The sequence below is a fragment of the Chenopodium album genome, chromosome 3 (assembly GCF_948465745.1).
Source record: "Chenopodium album chromosome 3, dcCheAlbu1.1, whole genome shotgun sequence".
Classification (NCBI taxonomy): domain Eukaryota; kingdom Viridiplantae; phylum Streptophyta; class Magnoliopsida; order Caryophyllales; family Amaranthaceae; genus Chenopodium; species Chenopodium album.
This window is the reverse complement of record NC_137836.1, coordinates 5,023,293-5,037,153: the sequence shown is the minus strand read 5'-3', so window position 1 is coordinate 5,037,153 and position 13,861 is coordinate 5,023,293.

Below are 13,861 nucleotides of genomic sequence, written 5' to 3'. Positions count from 1 at the left end.
CAACAACTAATTTCATGCGATTGCAGAGAATAACAAAGTGAAGCATAATTTAAGTAGATCAACACAAAAAAATTCAAAATTTTCATCATTTTCATCAAACCCTCACTCGCTTACGAACACACAAACAGGGTATGTTTCATATTACAAAAAGAAATTGAAATAGGGGATGAACTAACCTCTAGCTGATGTCAAAGACTCGAGTTTTGCTTTCTTATGCAACGATGATTCTCCAAATTCCCACCCAGACATACCAATGGAGCTCGTATTTTTTTACTACTGTTTGAGATGAAGATGAATGACCCTTCACCTCTTCTAGAATATATAAAGAAGCTTTTATCCCGCCAAAGGATGAATTTGCATAGGGAATAGAAATCGAAACGCTGAGTTTTGATTAACAGGCATTCAATTGAGCCACGTGGCTTCTTTAAGTCCCTTAACTTTTCTTCATCATGACTACTGCCAATTCACAATTAAATAATATTTTTAACAAAAATATCTGGAAAAAAAAGGGAAAAAAAAATTGCTGACTCATGTTCCCTAAACTTTTGCTGACTAAGCAAGGTCCCTAAACTTTTGGTCAGAAACATCAAATATGGTGGTTGAGGGACCAAAAATGCACATACAAAAGTTGAGGGACCAAAAGTGCACAAATACGAAAGTTTAGGGACCGTATTTGTGCTTTACTCGTATCTTAACTTAGCAACCTTTTTTTGGAGTTGCTAAGTTTAGATACCAACTTATTGGTATACATTGCAAAAAATACTCTCTCTCTTAAAGATACTCACTTGAGTCTCACCATTGGAGAGGGTCTTAAGTTTGTTACTTTGTTAGTTGGAGAAATGAGAAAATGGTCATTATTAGTGTTTCACTTAATAGGATACGATAGGAAGGGAATATCACTACTCATCACTTATATATAAAGCCGATCTCGCAGCCAGGCCACGTGGCAGCAATACTTGACATTTTAATTTTTCGTCAAGTGTCGTGTCACGTAGCTGACAAATATGATGCAAAATAATCAAATTTTGGATAGATATTTGAAGATAAAAATGTTGTATAGAGTTTTATTATCGATAAACTACTAATATTTCATTTATAAAAAATTAATTATAACTTTTAATAAAAATATAATAACTCGGTTCTATTTTCATCATAAAATTCATTTTAAAAGGTTCTATAAAATAAGATCCATTTATAATATATTTAAAATAATAGAAAATTAGTCAAAGAAAAAAAGTTTTAATCGGTAATACTTTCAGTTTTGTAAACATAATTTAAGTATGATATCACATTTTAAATATTATGCATTAATAAAAGTAATTATGTAACTGTATTTAACATTCAAGCCAAAAGTTTTATCCTAAAATTTAGTAAAATACTCTCATTCGTTATGTCTTAATTCAATTCATATATTCGTGTATATATAATATTAGATTATGACAATGTATTAAAGTGAGTGTGCTTAATTATACTAAGGGGCCATTCTGATTTACTAAACTGAGCTTAACTGATTAGAGTTGAACTGAACTGAACTGAAATTAAGCTGAAGAGAACAAGCCCTAAATTTGACGAACTACAAGTTTCCTAAATTATACTACGTAAGTAATACCTCCGTCACAGATTATGTGCAACGATTAGACATTGTCCCTCTCTGCTTTATGTCAAATCGTTGCACATAACCTGTAACGGATATAGTATAACTTTATTCAAAATAAAAAAAAATGTTAAATTATAGCTTTCAATATTTTTATCTCATAAATTTATTATTCTTCTATCATAATATCCGTTGCTTAAAATTAAATCCATTTATAATATATTTTAATAAGTGGCTTAAATATATTTCAAACTTTAAATTACGAATGTTATAAAATTAAATCAAGATCCGCGCCAAAGTTTTAAGACTTTGGAGCAAAGCATACACATGTATTCAGAATTCATACCGATCTCCCATTACAGCTAAAATTAAAGACATTAAAATCACAACTAATCCTACAAATTTCATCCAATAATATGAAATTAGGTGCAACTCCAAATTGATTTCTTAATTACTCTGGCCATGCTACTTGCATCACTTTCAAGAACTACCACATGTAGTCTAAACTCTTTCCTAAACTATTATACCCGTATAGGTAAAACTCTATTATTATTTATTTTATAAGTATGATTATCTAAGAGATTATTAATCCATGAGTTGAAAAATAAAATTAAAAAAAAACATATATATTTTAGATAAAAAATTTAATATTAAAATTTAATAAACAAGCCGGGCATCGCACAGGCACAAAACTAGTAAATATATAATCCAAAATCATTACGCCCTATATATTACTATATTATAAGATTTGGCCCTTTTAGCTATGGTCATTAATGGTATGGCTCATTGGCTCAAACTAGTTTGGCCCAGAAATGTGCAAGTATAGACTAACCTTAATTTTATTATTATTATTATTATTATTATTATTATTATTATTATTATTATTATTATTATTATTATTATTATTATTATTATTATTATTATTATTATTATTATTATTATTATTATTTGTCCAAAATCCGAGTTGACCTAAAAAAAACCAATATGTCTAGCTTGTCCCGATAATAAATCAAAATCTGAGTTGACCTAATCATTATTTTGCAAGTTTTGAGCACGAGATATTATACAAAGGTCTAGCTTGTCCCGATATTTATCATCTCTACATTTTTTTGTGTTTATTTAGGGATAACATGTGGCAAATGTGTATATTGTAGCGCAATTATCTTAGTTAGAGTGAGTATGGATATAACTTATGGGACTTAAGGTTGTTTTATTCACCTAATTTTTAAGTATCTAAACTATACTCCTATGGAGTACAATCTTATCTGAATTAATCTAATTTTATACGAACTTATCTAAAATTTCTGATTTTGTTATAACTTATTTTAGTTGCAAACTTAAAGGGCTCTTATTTACCCTTTATCGAAACGGACTATAAGCATAATAAAGTTCATACCTACCATGGGTAGTGATAAAGTGGTGGATTTTAAATCATATGACCGTTATTCGCTTAAACACACCTCACATCCATCCTCTTATCCATCTTTACCTTTTATTACCAATTTACCACTATTTATTACAAAATTACAAACATAATTCCAATTGGGCTTAGTCGTATAATTGTTAATTTGTTATAGGTGGGCAGTATATGGTTAAGAAACAAGTATATGCCGGTAAAAGTCGAGTAGTGGATATCTATTTTGATGTCATAGAGAATTTGGATGTTGAATACGTACCCACCATAAGTAGTGGGTAAGGGATAATATAGAATTTTTAGCAGACGTGGGTATGGGAAGAGAAAGTTAAACCAAACAACTGAGCATATTCTCAAGGAATATTCCTAGGAATCTTCGAATGGAAAAATATACAAAATTCTATCCATGGAAATCGGAACCACTCCCAGCAGTCTAGCCGTTGAGGAAGACCAATTCAAACATGGGAATAACAGACCTGGAAACGTGGAGAGAAAATAGGAGCAGCTTTGGCCGTTAGCTCCGGATTCCTAGGGATTAAGGGGAAGAGCCGTTGAAGGTCTTTTGAATGTTTTTCTAGTATATAAGGGCAGGCCTAACCATTGTAAAGGGCATCACAAAATATAAGAGCCTTACTACTAAGCATAATCATAGAAAAATCGTATTATTGTCATTCACTTTATAATCTGTAACCTACATTGTAATCTGTTCAACCAAAACACTTAGTGGATTGGTGGACTCATAGCCACCCGCAGTTTTTACCCTTATTCTTGGGGTTTTCTGCATCATCATCTCTTGTGTCTTCTACCCTCTTTTCCCTTTTTCCCTTCCATAGATCTCTATTAGTACTTTTCTTCATATTAATCTAGTTGTAGCTGTCGTAACCTAGGTCAAACCTGGCAATCAGTTTTTTGACCAAAACAGTTTGGCGCCGTCTGTGGGGATATAGTTAGATAATTCGGTTCATCTTTCATCATGGGAGAAGATCCTGATCCAAATGCAAATGCATTAATCGAGCAATTGCGAGAAGAGCTGAAAGCCTCCATAGAGCGGAGCCAGAAGCTCGAAGAAGAATCTCAAGCCACCTTAGCAAGACTCAAAGCTGAATCTGAAGCATCCCTAGAGAAGCTATCCAAAGAGCTCAAATCTGTCAGGAGCAATAAGAAAAAAAGGGTTAAAATCGATGACATACCCCAATTCACCCTGGTCTCCTCCGATGAATCTGAAGGTGAAGATGCGGGAGAAGGATCTCGTGGTGATGAGGAACAATCTGGTGGTGATCCCAACCCTATGGCCAGGGAAGTTGCCGTTATTAAAGCCCAAAACCGGAAAATGATGAAACTCCTGACCCGCCTACCAGGTGCTCCTAAACCTGTAGCTTATGAATCTCGCGATGGATTCGCTGAATCCCCATTCGTGGAGGAGATTGCTAAAGTGTGTATTCCCACAAAGCTGAGCATCCCCTCCTTCCCAAAGATGTACGACAGAACCACTGATCCTCAAGATCATGTGGCCCAGTACAAGCAAAAAATGTGGCAATTGTCAATCCCGTGGGAACTAATTGAGCCCACCATGTGCAAGTCCTTTGGCGCTACTCTATCAGGACCTGTACTTCAATGGCTTATCAATCTAAAGCCAGGTACCATTGCCAGCTTCTCCAACTTGGTGAACAAATTCTATCAGCAATTCGCTACCAACCGAGAGCTGGATAAGCAAAGCAGTGACCTGTATCGAATCGTTCAGAAGCAGAACGAGACAACCCGGCAATACTGGGACAGGTTCAATCGAGAAATGGTCAGCATAAAAAACTGTCCGCAAAGGTCTCAATTACAGATCCAGGTTATATTATGAGCTGACAAGATATCCTTGCTCCTCGTTTGAAGAGGTTAGAACCATAGCAATGGCTGAAGTCCGCGTAGAAGAGGATGAGCAAGCCAGAAACTGGGTTGAAAGGAGACCATCGGGGTATTCGGGGAATCAATCCTTTAGCAATCAAAACTCCGGAACACGACAAGGTAGCTGGCAGCCAAGGCGCAACAATGTCAACAACATATCCGAGCCAAAAGCAAGTGAAAACTCTAGCTGGCCAGCAATAGAATACCACCCAAATATCAGCTCATATGGTTTCAATACCGATATAGTGGGAGTGGTGAACGCTCTCAAAGATATTGGGCAACCGGTGAGGTGGCCTAGGAAGAGCGACAAGCCCGACCACCGGAAAGATAAATCAAGATGGTGTGAGTACCATGGAGATCATGGGCATGACTGACGAGTGTAACAGTCTTAAAAGAGAAGTAGCCTGGCTGCTCAAAAAGGGCTATCTAAAAAACCTCCTCGGAAAGAAGGGAAAAGGACCTGAAATCAAGCGGGAAGCCTTGCCATGTAATCCCCCGTATTTTTAATTTAATAATAACGTATTTATTTAGTATTTATTTTATAAATACTTTTATATTTTTCTTATTTTATGAGTATGAATTTTATTTGAGGTAAAGTAATAAGATTTTAATTATTTTCAAACTAAAACTATTAAGTTTTGGTTGTAATCAAGACTCTCTTTTAAGCTTAGTGGTCTAACACACTAACTTACTCAAGCCCAAACAACAATCCTAATTCTACTTGGATTAGGAAGTCAAGCCCATACTTCTACCAAAAAAAAAGCCCTCAAACTTCTCTTTCTCCTTTCTACGTGAAAAAAAAAAAAACAAAAAGAGGAAAACCCCTCACTTCCCTTCCTCCTCTTCACGACATTCACAAAAAAAAAAAAAAAAAAAAAAAAAAAAAAAACCCTTGAAGCTCGAACTGCTGCTGCTGCCCCGCCGACGAACCACCACTCCAGCCACCTCCTGTTCGCCGTCGACCTTTGCCCAGCCACCGCAGCTACAGTAGTTGCCCCTCTTCTCCTCCCCCTTATTTCTCTTCCTTTATTCTTGTTATTTTGATTTAAAGATTCAATTTTTATTTGATTTCAATTATAAAATTATTGTTATTAGGCTTTAATAGTATGTATAAATTACAAAAGATTATAAATTTATGGGTTTTAACATGTTTAAAGTATTATATTAATTTTCAGATTTGGGTATGTATAAATTTAGGGTTTAAAGTGTTGATTTTTCATGTTTTAAAGGCTTAATAACGTACTAAACAAATTACTTAATCATTCTATGTTCAAAGTATGTCAAAGTATGATTATTTTGGTTGTATATTAATTTTCAGATTTAATAAAGTTTCAATTTTTATGGATTAGTAGTGTTAATTTCATGTTTTTATGCTTCTAAACCTATAAAATATTTATTGTGGGTATTTTGTGATTGAAAAAGCTTTGAACTTTATATTCTAATCTTAATAAAAATTTTCAGATTTTATACCTTTTATTTTGAAGCCTCTAATTGCATTGAATTGATATATTCTTGGGTTTTTAACACACTAACTTGCTATATAATGACTATTTCAAGCAATTATGCTTATGGGGTTATTTTATATATTTAAAACAAAATTCCAGATTTAATTACCTATTTCAAAGTTGCTGTAATTTGATATAAAACACTATATTTTCATAATTCTAACATGTAAACTTAAAGTTGGGATGTTATATTACTAACTTTGATTTTTGGGGACAATCTAAAGACTTTGTTTTGGTAATTTAAGAGGTTTTAAAGTAGTTTAGTATTGCTGTAATTTTAATTGCTTTGGTATTGATTTATTCCTATTTGTTTGGTTTAGGAGAGGACTTTGTAGAAGGCGACTTCTAGTTTTAAAGTGGCCAACCGGATTGTTTACACAAGGTACGTACAAGATACGAAACCTTGCTTGTAGGTGCATGTTTAAGGACGGATCGAGAACTTAGTATCATGTATAGGATTGACTGGGTTAAATTGTCTGGTTATACATTGTGAATTTCAAATGATGTGCACTAGTTTATAATGCAAGTATTATTTGTGCTTTATTTATGCAAGGTGCGCTTAAAGGCAAAGGTATGTGTTTGGTGTAAAGATCAAATTATTACTCGTTCAGGATTATGTAAACAGGATGAGTAAAGGAGAAATTCAAGTCTTGTAAGACGAGGTTAAGGTTTTGGGGTGCCTTATGCACTCAAGGTGTTTATACACCGAGGTAGTAATGGAATAAATAATAAATGTTGCTTACCACTAATAAATCAAGAATTGAAATTGAAAAGTTGTTTTACTTGATTGAATTGATATTGGATTGATTGTATTGTTATGCATATGAGTCATCACCGAGTTTAAACCTGTAAATCACGTAAAGTGCAAGATGGATGAGCAATAAAACTCTGGATTGGTGCACTTCTGGAGTAATGACAATCAGGGGTTGGGGTACATGGGGTATTAGCCGTGTACTTTTCTCGAGGCCGTCTGATCTACGAGTCTCTTCTTTCAAATATTATTTTTCTAAAACTAGGAGTTAGGTGAGATCTCATACTAACTACGGTCACGGAGTCGCGCCCGTGGTCGTTGGATGTTTATTGATGTTTCCGAAAGGAGGCATGGGGTTTTTCTTTATTGATGTTCCAAATGGGACATGGGTTGGACAACCTTGTCTATTGCTAAATCCAATGAAATAAATAAATGAGTCAGTTAATATTAAATAGTGAGGTCTTAATAAATTTGTGAATCGAGTCTATATTTAATGATGCTTGTGCTTGAATATTAGCAGCATGTTAGGTATTCTCTCAATTCGTTTTCGCAGCTTGTATGTACTCAGCTTTGCTGACTGCGTGCTTTTGTGTGTGTCTTTCTTTGGTCATGGCCTTCGCCTTTCAATGACCCTGTGATGATCCAATTTTTACACTTGTAATATTGGGGAGCAGAATAACCACAGGTTCTTACACATGCAGCATTTATCAGGGTTGTGGGATCTTGAGTATAGAGTTGGTTGTTTCCATATTATTTATTTTGCAAAGTTTGAATTTAATTTAATTTATTTTTAGTTGACGCTAATTCTTTTGAGTTTGAAGTTATTAGGACTCTGAATTTAAACACTTACTACTTTTATTGGGTTTTGAATAAGGGCCTTAATGGTTCCAACTTGTAATACTTATTTTGATTTAATTCCTTTGTTTTGAGGTTTATTTAAAACTGTTTTGGTTTTCCGCTGCTAATTTCTGAGATAGCCTTAACGTTTGAACACGTGGCGGTAGCACACCAGTAATTCTCTTGAAATTGTTCAGGTTATATACAGGTTTCTCACAGGTTTTTAAGAGAGAATTATTGGGGTGTTACATGCCAGGTCCGCCAGCTTCGCCCACCCCAGGTGTTGTGATTCAAGCAATATCAGGAGGATCTAGCATCAGTGGCCTAACCTAATCCAATGCAAAGCGTATAGCAAGAGTTGGCACCTCAGCGTCCAGCATCCCCCAAACTTATCCAAGCAGTGAATAAAAGAAGTTGGATGATATAGCAGTTATGTTCGACGAGAGTAGGTTCAATGAGCCCGAGCATCATGATTGCTTGGTAATCTCCCTCCATGTGGGTCATTGCAAGATGAAGAGAGTATTGGTAGACAATGGAAGTTCATCCAATATAATTTTCAAAGACACCCTAGATCAAGCCGGCTTCAAAGAGTCAGATATCACCAAGAGGTCCACAGTTCTGGTTGGATTCAATGGCGAACCTATGAATTCCCTAGGAGAAATCCAGCTGCCTACGCTGCTCAAAGGAATCAACATGATGCACAAGTTCTACGTGATAGATTGCAAAACTGCTTATAATGTGATAGTAGGAACCCCTTGGATCCATAAAATGAAAGCCATCCCATCTACTTATCACCAGCTGCTCAAGTTTCCAAGCCCGTGGGGAATAGTAGTAGTCGAAGGAGACAGAAAGAAAGCGCGGGAATGCTACCAGCTCGCCCTAAAACCTCATGGCCCTGCCATCTAGCAATTACAGAAAAATCCAGCACCCAAGTGTCCAGATGAATTACAATTAGATGAAGTTGTGCTGGAGGAGTCAAAGCCGAAGCAAAAGGTTAAAATCGGAGTTGCATTGGCAGCAGAACAGAAATAAGCTATCATCAAGTGCCTCAGAAAAAATTCAGATTGCTTCGCATGGTCACACCAAGATATGACGGAAATCAGTCCTGAAATCATCACCCATAAGCTGAACGTGGACCCCAGTGTAAGGCCGGTAAAGCAGAAAAGGAGGAAATTCGCCCCAAAGTGTAATCAGATCATCAATGAAGAAGTTTAGAAGCCGCTAGATACCGAGAAGATAAGGGAAGTTAAATATCCAGATTGGCTAGCTAACGTGGTTGTCGTCAGCAAGAAGAATGGAACCTGGAGAGTCTGCATCGACTTCACAAACCTGGATAAGGCATGCCCCAAGGACCATTCCCTCCCCCTCATATAGACTCAATGGTAGATGCAACAGCTGGCCACGAACTCCTCACCTTCATGGATGCATATTCCGGCTACAACCAGATCTTGATGCACCCGGACGACCAAGAAAAGACGGCTTTCATGACAGATAAAGGAATCTACTGCTACAAACTAATGTCGTTTGGTTTGAAGAACGTAGGTTCAACCTATCAGAGGCTAGTCAACAAATTGTTCAAGGACCAACTGGGGGACACTATGGAGGTCTACATCGATGATATGTTGGTGAAGTCCAAGAAAGCAGCTGATCATGTGACCCATTTGGAAGAAACATTCAGCATCCTCCGGAAGTATAAAATGAAGCTGAACCCGTCCAAATGTTCGTTCGGGGTAGCTGCAGGTAAGTTTCTGGGCTACATAGTCACTCAACGAGGAATCGAAGCTAGCCAAGACCAGGTACGTGCAGTAATTGATATTCAATCACCTAGAAACCTGAAAGAGGTGCAAAAATTAACTGGTAGAGTAGCTGCATTAAATAGGTTTATTTCAAGGTCATCAGATAAATGTCACCTGTTTTACAACGTCCTAAAGAAAAATAAAGGTTTCACTTGGTCTGATGATCACTAAAAGTCCCTACAGGACCTTAAACACTATTTAATGACGCCACCTTTGTTTTCTAAACCTGCTGAGGGAGAGTCTTTACAGCTTTACCTCGCAGTCAGCACCCAAGCTGTTAGTGCTGTCTTAGCAAGGGAAGCTGAAAGTCAGAAGTTACCTGTTTACTACGTAAGCAAAACTCTCCTAAGTGTTGAAACCAGGTACTCCTCTCTTGAAAAACTGGTATTAACACTGATCGTAGCTAGCAGGAAACTTCGCCACTATTTTAAAACTCACCCAATAGTGGTAAAAACTAACTATCTTGTTAAGGCTGTTTTGCGCAGACCAGAGTTAGCAGGTCGAATGAGCAAATGGGCAATTAAGCTCAGCGGATTCGGTATCACATACGAACCAAGAACAACTATCAAATCACAAGCGCTAGCCGACTTTGTGGCTGACTTCAGCCTTGATATTGAAAAACAAGCAACCTTAGAGTCTGAACAGATCAACCAAGTCCATAACCCAGGTACCTGGATACTCTATGTTGATGGTTCATCTAACTTTCGAGGTGCAGGTCTCGGGGTAGTGCTGAAGTCGCCATAGGGGGACATGATGGTACAAGCTATTTGTTGTGATTTCAAGGCTACTAACAACGAGGCAGAATATGAAGCTTTGATTGCAGGTATGAATCTCGCAACTGTGACTCCCTCTTGGTAGCAAGTCAAATGAACGGAGAATTTACGACCAAAGACTCCAAGATGGTTCTGTACCTAGACTTCGCCAAGTCCTTAGCAACCAAATTCTCAACCTTCACCATAAAGCAAATACCTAGGGACAAAAACACACAAGCAGACGCTCTAGCCAATCTGGGATCAGCCTTAAGAAAATCCAAATTCTCCTCTATCCCCTTGATCCACTTGTTAGCTCCCGCCGTTGACACAACCAACCGCCCACCTAAACCTAGCATTCCAGAACCTGTAAAACCAGATCCAGACAATCTAGAAATGCCCACCCCTACTCCGAACCAACTTGTTAAGATCGAACCTGAAGAACCCAACTTCGTTGCTCCTGTGACCAACCCAACCAGCTGGATGCGAACTATATCCGATTACCTGGAGCATGGCACATTACTAGAGAACAAAGCAGAAGCAAGAGCACTGAAGTTTAAAGCTAGCAGATACACGATCATCCAAGGTGTCCTATTCAAAAATTCCACCAGGGGTATCTTGCAACGCTGCATAAGGGAAGATGGCTACGAGCAGATCCTCAAAGATTTCCACGACGGAGAATGTGGAGCCCATTCAGCTGGAAGAACTTTAGCCAACAGGATACTCGCCTATGGGTACTACTGGCCAACTATGTGAGAGGACGCTCACAGGTATGTACGAAAATGTGATAGCTGTCAGCGACACTCAGGTGTTACTCATAAACCCTCTATGCCCCTGCATCCCACTTTGACACCCTGGCCTTTCATGAGATAGGGCATGGACATAGTAGGCAAATTGCCTGCTGCCCCAGGTCAAAAGGTCTACATGTTAACTCTAACAGATTATTTTCTAAGTGGATTGAAGCAGATGCGTTCCAACAGGTCATAGACAAAGAAGTTATCAACTTTATCTGGACTAACATAATCTGCAGGTTCGGAGTACCATCTGAAATAGTGTGTGACAACGGATCCCAATTTATAAGTGCCCCAACCAGAAACTTCTGCGACAAATGGAACATCACGTTAGTCACCTCTACACCCAGATATCCTCAAGCAAACGGACAAGTCGAATCCAGCAACAAAATTATCATTGGGTCTTTAAAAAAGAAGCTGAAGGACAAGAAAGGTAAGTGGGCAGAAGAACTCCCAAGAATCCTTTGGGCCAACAGAACCACACCAAGAACCGCCACAGGTCAAACACCTTTCTCATTGGTCTACGAATGTAAAGTTGTACTACCTACATAAGTCACCACTCCAACAGCTAGATACGGCTTGATGACACCAGAGCGCAATAGTGAAGAACTGTCAAATGACTTAGATACCATAGAAGAACGAAGAGACCTAGCTCACATAAGGATGGCCACCTATCAGCAAATGGTAGCTAGAAGCTTCAACAGAAACGTCAAAGCTATGATGTTCAAAGTGAAAGATTGGGTTCTAAGGAAAGTTTTTCAAAATACCCAAGAGCTCAACGCAGGTAAGTTGGGGGCAACCTGGGAAGGCCCGTACCAGATTGTAGAAGTCATCGGCAAAGGGGACTACAGGTTAGCTGCAACGAATGGTAAGCTGGTACCCAGAAGCTGGAACGCATCACATCTGAAACTTTATCACTTCTAGAGTTTTCGTTCATGCAAAAAAATAAAAAAATAAATAAAAATAATCATTAGTACTAACTTAAGCTTCGGAGGGCTGTTGGTGGCAGCACCAACGCCCAACTCTAACCTGTTATTTTGTAGAATCAAAGGAACACGAGCAGATAACCAGAGGCAATCTGAAAAGCAACAAGATGACACAAGAAGCAAAAGTAATTTCACAATCCTTGCCTTTGTCCATCTAGTTTCCACGACTCGTACTGACTTAAGCATCGGAAGGCCGTTGGCTATGCCAACGGCCACCTCTAACCCTCATGATGCAGGTACATATTCAGATTTCTCAATGAACAAAGCAACTACGGGCCTGAGCACCAGACACCTACCGCAGATTCACAGAAACAAAGGCAAAGACGAAGCACATACGCAAGCCAAAGAAATCAAAGCAAATCTAAGGTATCATACGATTGCTCAAAGAAAATTAACATGCAATGTTCAACAGCAGAAAATGCAAAGTCTAAACCTCCACTCCCAGAAGCGAAGTAAAATAAAGTCTAAAAAGAACAAAAAATTATTCTAACAACGGATATCGAAAATCTAAGGAAGCAAAAAGCATCACGGATCAAGCATCAGGTATCTGCTCATCCTCCTCAATTCTCTTAGGTGGAGACTCAGGCTGATGACCTGGAGAGGACTCAGCAGTAGACTTCGTAGCCTCAGGTTCCCCAAGGTCACCTTCGCCAGATACTAGGTCCCTGATGTATCCAACCATCAGATAATCATCAACTAGTTGTCGAGGTTTCTTCACACCTGCGTCTCCTTCAAACTTTTTCAACAAGAAGCTGTTAGCCATATAAGCCTTAATTCTCAGAGTAAGTTCAGCCTCAATATTCTTGTTCTCATCCTCCAGGTCAACCAACTTCTTATACAGATCTGCCGCCTCCTTGTCCTTCTTCTTCAGCTCTTCACCCTTGATTTTCAGGGCATCCTCCCTCTACTTCATCTCCTCCTCGAACTGCTTCTGCTTACCCTCCAGCTACAGGTTAACATCTTCCACCTTCTTCTTAGCTGCTTCTACCTGGAGTTGCAGCCCCTTCTTAACCTTGTCAGACTCTAGCAGTTTCCTTTCCAAGCCATCGAACTTGGACTTAGAATGCAAAATATTTTGGAGACCCTGTTACACCAACAGAACATCAAATCAGCACAAACCTATCTAAAAACAAATTAAGCGGAACCAGTTTAGAAGACATACCTGTAGAACCAGTTGACCCCCGTCAGCTAAAGCCAAAGAGCCATCTAAACTCGCCAAACGCTTGGCAGTTGCTGAAAACAGGAGCTTCTGAGCCTCTAGCCAGATCCCATTACTTGTACCTTCCTCAGTCAGAAAATCAGGAGGGAAACTGACGTCATAATTATCCGGAATAACCACAGCCTCGAAAGGAGCATTAGACATAGTACGAGGGAGCCTAACATCTTCCCTGTTAGAAAGAGTCCTGAAAGGGCTATTCTCAGCCCGATGAACAGTAGTATCAATTGAACCACCTATTGAGCTGTCACCTCTCTTCCTTTTGGTACGCTGCAATGCCTCTTCCCGAGACATGATAACACTCTTCCCTGGTATAACTAAACAAACAC